General features: G+C 36.8%; 1 long non-coding RNA gene across 4 annotated transcripts; it reads right to left on the bottom strand.

Moving 5' to 3' along the window:
• Positions 1-4281: 4281 nt before the first annotated feature.
• On the bottom strand, positions 4282-6178 carry LOC110939474. 4 transcript variants are annotated; one of them, XR_004893637.1, is made up of 6 exons: positions 5667-6178; positions 5476-5586; positions 5177-5221; positions 4938-5072; positions 4693-4842; positions 4282-4611 (listed from the first exon to the last, which is right to left on the bottom strand). It is a non-coding gene; the product is annotated as an uncharacterized LOC110939474 (long non-coding RNA). The 4 variants fall into 4 exon arrangements; XR_004893639.1 differs by lacking the exon at positions 5177-5221 and having other exon boundaries at positions 5667-5712; positions 6116-6176; XR_004893638.1 differs by lacking the exon at positions 5177-5221 and having other exon boundaries at positions 4282-4584; positions 4669-4842.
• Positions 6179-6875: the final 697 nt, after the last annotated feature.

Raw genomic sequence — 6875 nt, 5'->3', positions numbered from 1 at the left:
TTTGCGCTCAACCGAAAAGCCCTGAAATTCGACGTTGACGCTTTTAGTCCTTCAAGTACAGTTTTGGCCATAACTTTCTCATACGTTGACGAAACTTCATGAAATTTTAACCACATATTCTAGTGAGTATATTTTAGCTTCTCAAAGCTTCGGGTCTGCCAAAAGTTCACTCAGAGGTATAAATTAAACATGTTGACACTTTTGGCCCCTGTAGTTTGCAATACATCACTTTTGTGCAATTTCCGCGTCGTATGATCCATGAACCATCCGTTTAAGGTTATAAACATTATGTAGGGTTATCATAGAGCCTATTTATCCATTGTTGACACTTTGGACCCTTACGTTCCATAGTTTTCACTGTTTGTCACTTTTAGTCCCTCTAAAGTATGTTTTCACATAACGGAACCTTATGACACGTGTCAAGACATTATTGGACGTAATTTTTCGAGGTGTTACATTTTGGTCGGAAAAAGGTAGGAAAACGATGGCCGGAAAATAGTAGGAAAACGGCGGTCGGAAAGCCGTAGGAAAATTCTGGTCGGGACTTTGTCGGAAATAGTAACTTCTTATTTTCGTCGGAAATTTGTCGCCAATTTAGTTGGATACTTGTCGGAAATATCTTCCTACAAGGCTTTTTTCCGACAAACGTATTTCTATTGGAAATTGGTCGGAAACGCCGTTTTCCGACAATTTTCCGACATAAACCTTGGTCGGAAATAAGACAGTTTTTTAGTAGTGAAGGCTTGGCTTCCATGTTCGATTGACTGGAACGTGATATGTCTCTCATTGTTCTATCGAGAGCCTCGAAACAATGCTTGTGAGTCATAGGTGCTTTATCCCAAATAATCAAAGTTATTCTTTTAATTAAATCACCTAATTTAGTATTAGGCTCTATTGAACATATTGAATCCTCGTTAATGTTGATTGGAATTACAAACCTTGAATGAGCAGTTATACCACCATCCAGCAAAAGTGAAGCAATTCCACTAGATGCAACATTCAATACAACATCACCTTTGGATCGTAATGCAGCTGCAAATGTCATAAAGTTAAGTGACGAAAAGTGTAAGAGAGGGGCTTTATGGGGCTTTATATTACAAGAGGGTGTAGTGGTAAGGGGGTTATTTAACCCCTTCAATTATACATACATATGTATGTATATATGTGTGTGTGTGTGTGAGTGGAGAAGGAAGATGCATGGCGTTATCACCTTCGCGTGGACACAAAATAATCAACCCATAGTGCCGGCTGTAGCGGTGTGGCCTGGCGCTATGACACCCTCCATCGCGGTATACCGCCCACTGCGGGTGGCCTAAGGAATGAGAAAGTAGAAAACGCAGATGGCGGGACATCTAAGTAAGACGTGGCATCACGCCCCTCAATCAATGAGAAGATAGAAGTGTTCCTTTTACTTCTAAAATGTACATTGAGTGCGCATGGCTTTATAGTCTAGTGACATTTTAGTGGTGAGATAAGACCTTAGGACCAATAGGTCTTGGGTTCGATTCCCACAAGAGAGATTTTTCTCATATCTACTGGATTTCTTTCTAAATTGGTGTATAGGCATTATGCTTAGTGGGGATGGATATGATCAGATGGTTCCACTGATGACACAATGATACTCTAATGGTCTGTTAATGATTCAAATTTGCCGTTAAAAAATGTACATGGAGTAATAATACATAAATATACCCTAATATATCATATGTTATGCCCCATGATTGATTGAAGACTTATCTCTAGTATCAGGCTCATTACTCTCTAGATTATAAATGTGAAATTTTCTTTGGGTCATGCTATTCACACACGGCCAAAATTATTTTCACACCTCAAAGCGCCCCGCTATGGCCAAAGAGGGGCGCTTTGGTGTAAAGTCAACAGACAAGGTCTAAACCGGTCAGACCTTGTCTGTTGCTTTACATCAAAGCGCCCCGCTATGGCCTAAGTGGGGCGCTTTGGTTTTTTTTTTTTTTTACATTTTGGGGCAAAGCGCCCCTCTTAGGTCAAAGCGCAGCGCTTAGGGTCTTTTTTAAATTTTTTAAAATTGTTTTTAATTCACAAACGCGTCGATAATAGTCTAAATTTTACGCTTTTTTCCATTATACATCATTTTTTAATATATATGGACTATACTGCAAGTTCCGGATCAAATCGGTTACGTGTGATGTCGTATTCCATTATATCGTATCATTTTGATTTGAAAGCACAAGTACTCCTATGAGTAGTTTTATGTGTATCAACCGCCTACCGTACATGTATATGACGTATTTTTTCATTAATTGTAGTATTATGATGTATATTGTCATTTTGGGTCGTACAAGTGCGTATTGAATCTGATTGGGTCGTGTCGGTGACATTCGGTTTTTAACGTGATGTAACGCATAAATTGAACAAACACAAATGTACTCTTGGATTGTAAAAGAATTAACGTCATTATTATTAAACACATTTAACTTTTCGTTCAGTAGTGGAGAGTATGTAGTTTTCGTATAGAAATTTTTGGGTATATACGTTTCCGACCCCCTAGTTTTATAGAAATTTTAGGTACGGTGACTTCCGCCCCCCGGTTAGAAATCTCAAGCTTCGCCGCTAAAAGCACTTAACCATTATATAAACTAGAAGATTTCACTAAATAATGTTGGGATCTAATACATAAATCAAATCTAAGTTGATCTAATACATAGAAGATTTCAGCATCGATAAAATATTTTCCTGATGATGTCAAATGAATAGGCCGTCGAAAAAAGTCGACTTGTCAGACAAAATTTCTTGTAGTGTCATTCATGGACCCTCACCTCTACTATCTAGCTATCATCTTACTATATTATTCAAATATAACTAGCAGTTATATTTCAAACATATTATTTTTTCGTGTTGCCATTATAGATGAATTTTGTTTTTCAAAAAATGTTAACAAGAACTCATTTAAGCTCCGTCGGTAGTGGGGTCCATGCCATCTTTAACCAATCACACCTTTTTTTTAAAGTTTACCACTTCACCAAGTGTCTAACCATTGCCAACCCTTTTCAACATAGTTTAAACACTTATGACTGAATGACGTGGCACACTCTCATTGGTTAATTTTGAAGTTTACCACTTTCAAGTGTCTAACCACTCCCTACACCCTAATGTATACTATATTTCATTGTGACAAGTGGCATTGTGGAGCCCACAAGAACTGCTAAATGTATACTATAGCACGGATGAGACTAGTCAAAGAGTTGGAAAGGGTTGTACGCGACAGTGAGATGCCTCAACAAATTAAATATTGAGATGGGGCTTCACCTTTAGATATATGTGCACAAACAAATTAAATATTGTAAAATTTGGACCAAAAATGTAAAATTTGAACTTAAACGTAGACCAGTCACCAGTCAAAAATACGCCCAAAATGTAAAAAAAAAAAATAAAACCAAAGCGCCGAGCTTAGGCCAAAGCGGGGCGTTTTGAAAAAAAAAAAACAAAGCGCCGAGCTTAGGCCAAAGCGGGGCGCTTTAATGTAAAGTCAACAGACAAGGACTGAACCTGTCAGACCTTGTCTGTTGACTTTACACCAAAGCGCCCCACTTTGGCCATAGCGGGACGCTTTGAGTGTTTAAATAGACCAAGGACGTGTGCGAATAGACCAGACCTTTTCTTTGTATTAATCTAATATTTTTATGAGATACTCGGAATAATTTTAGATTCTATCAAATCCTTCTAGGTATTCGACACACACCTTTTTAAATTTTAAAATTACTATGGTGTTTATTTGAGAAAATTAGATAAATCATTACACTTTACATTCTTCTTTATTTGGTATAATCCAAATCTCTCCACTTTACAAAAATACTCATCGCTGAAATTACACATAACAACAAACTTCTCAAAACCAAAAAATAAAAAGGTTTACCAAAACAAAAAAGTTGTTAATACGCTAGTAATTTAGTGATATGACTAGCCTAAGATCCCGCGACTTTTGCGGGTGGCTTAACACAAATAAATAATATCTACCGGCATTATAAATGTAACTGATACAAAGAATTCACCCATTCCATTGCCCTGCAAATTAATAGCATTCATCGAATCAACTTTCAACCATGCATGACATACTTTTGACCCATTCACTTCTTAGTGAAACCATTCAGGTTATTGTTATCCAAAGAGGTTGAAAGAAATTAGTAAAAAACCAACCACGGGTCACAGGTTGCCTACAGGACTGGACTGTACAGGCCATGGGCCATGTGGATCATAGTAATTCTCTAAGTTGAACCACCTTAACTGAACCATCACCGCCACATGAAAAAAAAAAACAATTTGAAACAACCTAAATATCTATCACAGTGTTTCAATCTTTAATTTAAAATTCAAGTGTAAACCTCATGTTATTATCTACTAAACAAAAAATTAAACTAAAAGGGTAAAAATGGTATACCCTAACCACTCTAAATCCTCTTGAGCGGTTGAATGAAGGTTGTCTATCATGTATTTTTGGCCAATGATACCAATTTTGCCCTTTTATCATCCCAAAGCTTTACATCCCCATCTTTACTTCCAGTTAAGAAAAGATGGTATTTGGAATACCCAAAGTTCTGGTAACACTCCCTACAAATGCTTCGGTAAGTTATTAACCTACTCAAAACACATTTCAGTTAGAAAACTAACAATGTTTATAATTATCGTATTCACCTTCACGTGGGTAATGTCATTTACCGTGTTGTTCACAATAGAATTTGGGCTAATGTTGTGAGCATCTGGGTCGGGTTTTGGGGCAGCTTACCCGCTGGTTACACCATCATCGTCTTCATCACAAAGCTGCAACAGCCTACTTATGTCCAGGGAAAAAGACCCTAAGCTTCCACCCTGCATCAAATCCCCAAATTTAAATAAAATAAAATAAAAAAGAAATACATACATAAATTTAACCGGTAAAATTTTCAAAATAGCGCGAATCATACCTGATGCAAATTCTATGCACAGACACTATTCCTTTTAAAATCAAATTTTAAAAGTATTGACCGCTTTGTAGTTGAGGTGGTTGGTATAGCATAAAGCTTGATACCTTCTGCCAGCTTTTCATCTTGGTCACCAACCTTACATGCATAAACACAAAAACACATTAGATATCACACAAATCGGAAAACATCAAATGATGGGTTTTATAGACAAAACATGTTTCAATAGTTTCAAAACTAACCAAAGCGATTGTAAATGGTGTTTTCAAGTATTTACTTGAGAGTTTCTGAACCCAACGGGGCATCGTTAACAAAATTTGAGTTAGTATCTCGGATCAGCTCAAAAGGATTGAATCCACACAATTAATTGAGCTCACAACAGTAAACAATCGCAGCCGGATATTATAGAAAAATATAAGCAAGCTACATAAAGCTATAAAAGTTATATGCTTAAATGGTTAAGGAAACTGCATACAGAAACAGTCAAGTCACTGAGATAGTGTTGCCCAGCGAAGGATCAATAAACATGATTCTGAATTACCTAAGGAAGAAAAAACGCCACTGGTGTTGTACTCACAATAGAGTTTGTTTCTATGTCGTAAGCTATAGCGAGTGTCGATATCCATCATTCCATCAGAGCTGCCCTTTTGGCCTGGCGACAACAATTAGATCGGAAATTACATGATATTTTTGTCAAATACTTACAAAACTACAAAATTGATTTTTGCATACCAATTAGAATTGAATTGCTTATAGTTTCTTCCATGGTATGGTTTGTCTAAAGAAAATCATGTGCAGAAGTCAATAATCATGTGCAGAAGTTCTTGCAAATTTTCTTCACCAAAACTTACTAACAATTTTACGTAAGATCAATTAGGTACCGGTACCGAAAATACCGGTACCGAAATTCGCTCCAAAAATGTGCAGTACGGTACGCTACGGTACCGGTATTTGAAGGCAAAATCGGATAAACTACCCGTATCGTATCGAACCGGTACCGGTACCGAAAACGACAAAAAATGGGTACCAATTCGGTACGGGAAATTCGGTACCGGTACCCGGTACCAAATGCACATCACTAAAGATTAATATGATGAAATAAAGCAACAGTGTTGGTGACATATTTATCTAAATGGTGGAAAAATCAAGAATATCAATGTGTAGCTATGAATAAAACTGACATGTTGGACCCCGTTTGAGCCGTTTAATAAAAATCTAGAACCATGCAACACACAAACACACAACTTTTAGCGTAAGATTAAAATGATGAAAAAAATCCATGGTCATCTTAAAAAACACAAATATCCGCAACAACGCAGAAACCTGGACTTTATCGTCTTTGAAGAAAGGATGACCAAAAGCTGGTTGTTGAGATATGTGTAAACAATCAATAATATCCTCATCTTGGCTCTATTCAAATAATGAATACGATGATTAAATTTCATTTTTTGTTAGCTCTAATTGCACATTATAGCTCCAAAATATGTAGAAAAATTAGTACGAACGCCATTATCCTTTAGTTTCAACAAAAACAAAAAATGGAACAATTATAAAACACACATAAGATACAAAGGACCTTGTTGTTTGGCACTTACATCACAAATTGTTTAGCCCGCCTTGCTGACCAGGTAGCCTCCAGCCTCCCCTCGTGGAAACAATGCCAGAGCCTCCATACGCATCCTGAGTCACAAAAGTCAAGAATATACCTCTAAAATACAACAAAACAAAGACCGATTTTCACTAACCTGATCAGAATCTTCGAATTTTCCCTTATAAACTTTGCCAAATCCACCTTCACCCAAGAAATAAGCAGCTTTAAAATGTTCAGTTGCCTTCACTAACTGTGCATATGTAAACGTTCGTGCTTTGTTCACCCCTGATAAAAAATAGTTTCATTACAAATAAAATAAAAAGTTTATAAGCAATTTTCCAAAATGATCG

This window comes from Helianthus annuus, chromosome 5 (genome assembly GCF_002127325.2).
Source record: "Helianthus annuus cultivar XRQ/B chromosome 5, HanXRQr2.0-SUNRISE, whole genome shotgun sequence".
In the NCBI taxonomy this organism is placed as follows: domain Eukaryota; kingdom Viridiplantae; phylum Streptophyta; class Magnoliopsida; order Asterales; family Asteraceae; genus Helianthus; species Helianthus annuus.
Note: the sequence above shows the minus strand (reverse complement) of the source record. Positions and strands in the feature narration are given on the sequence as shown.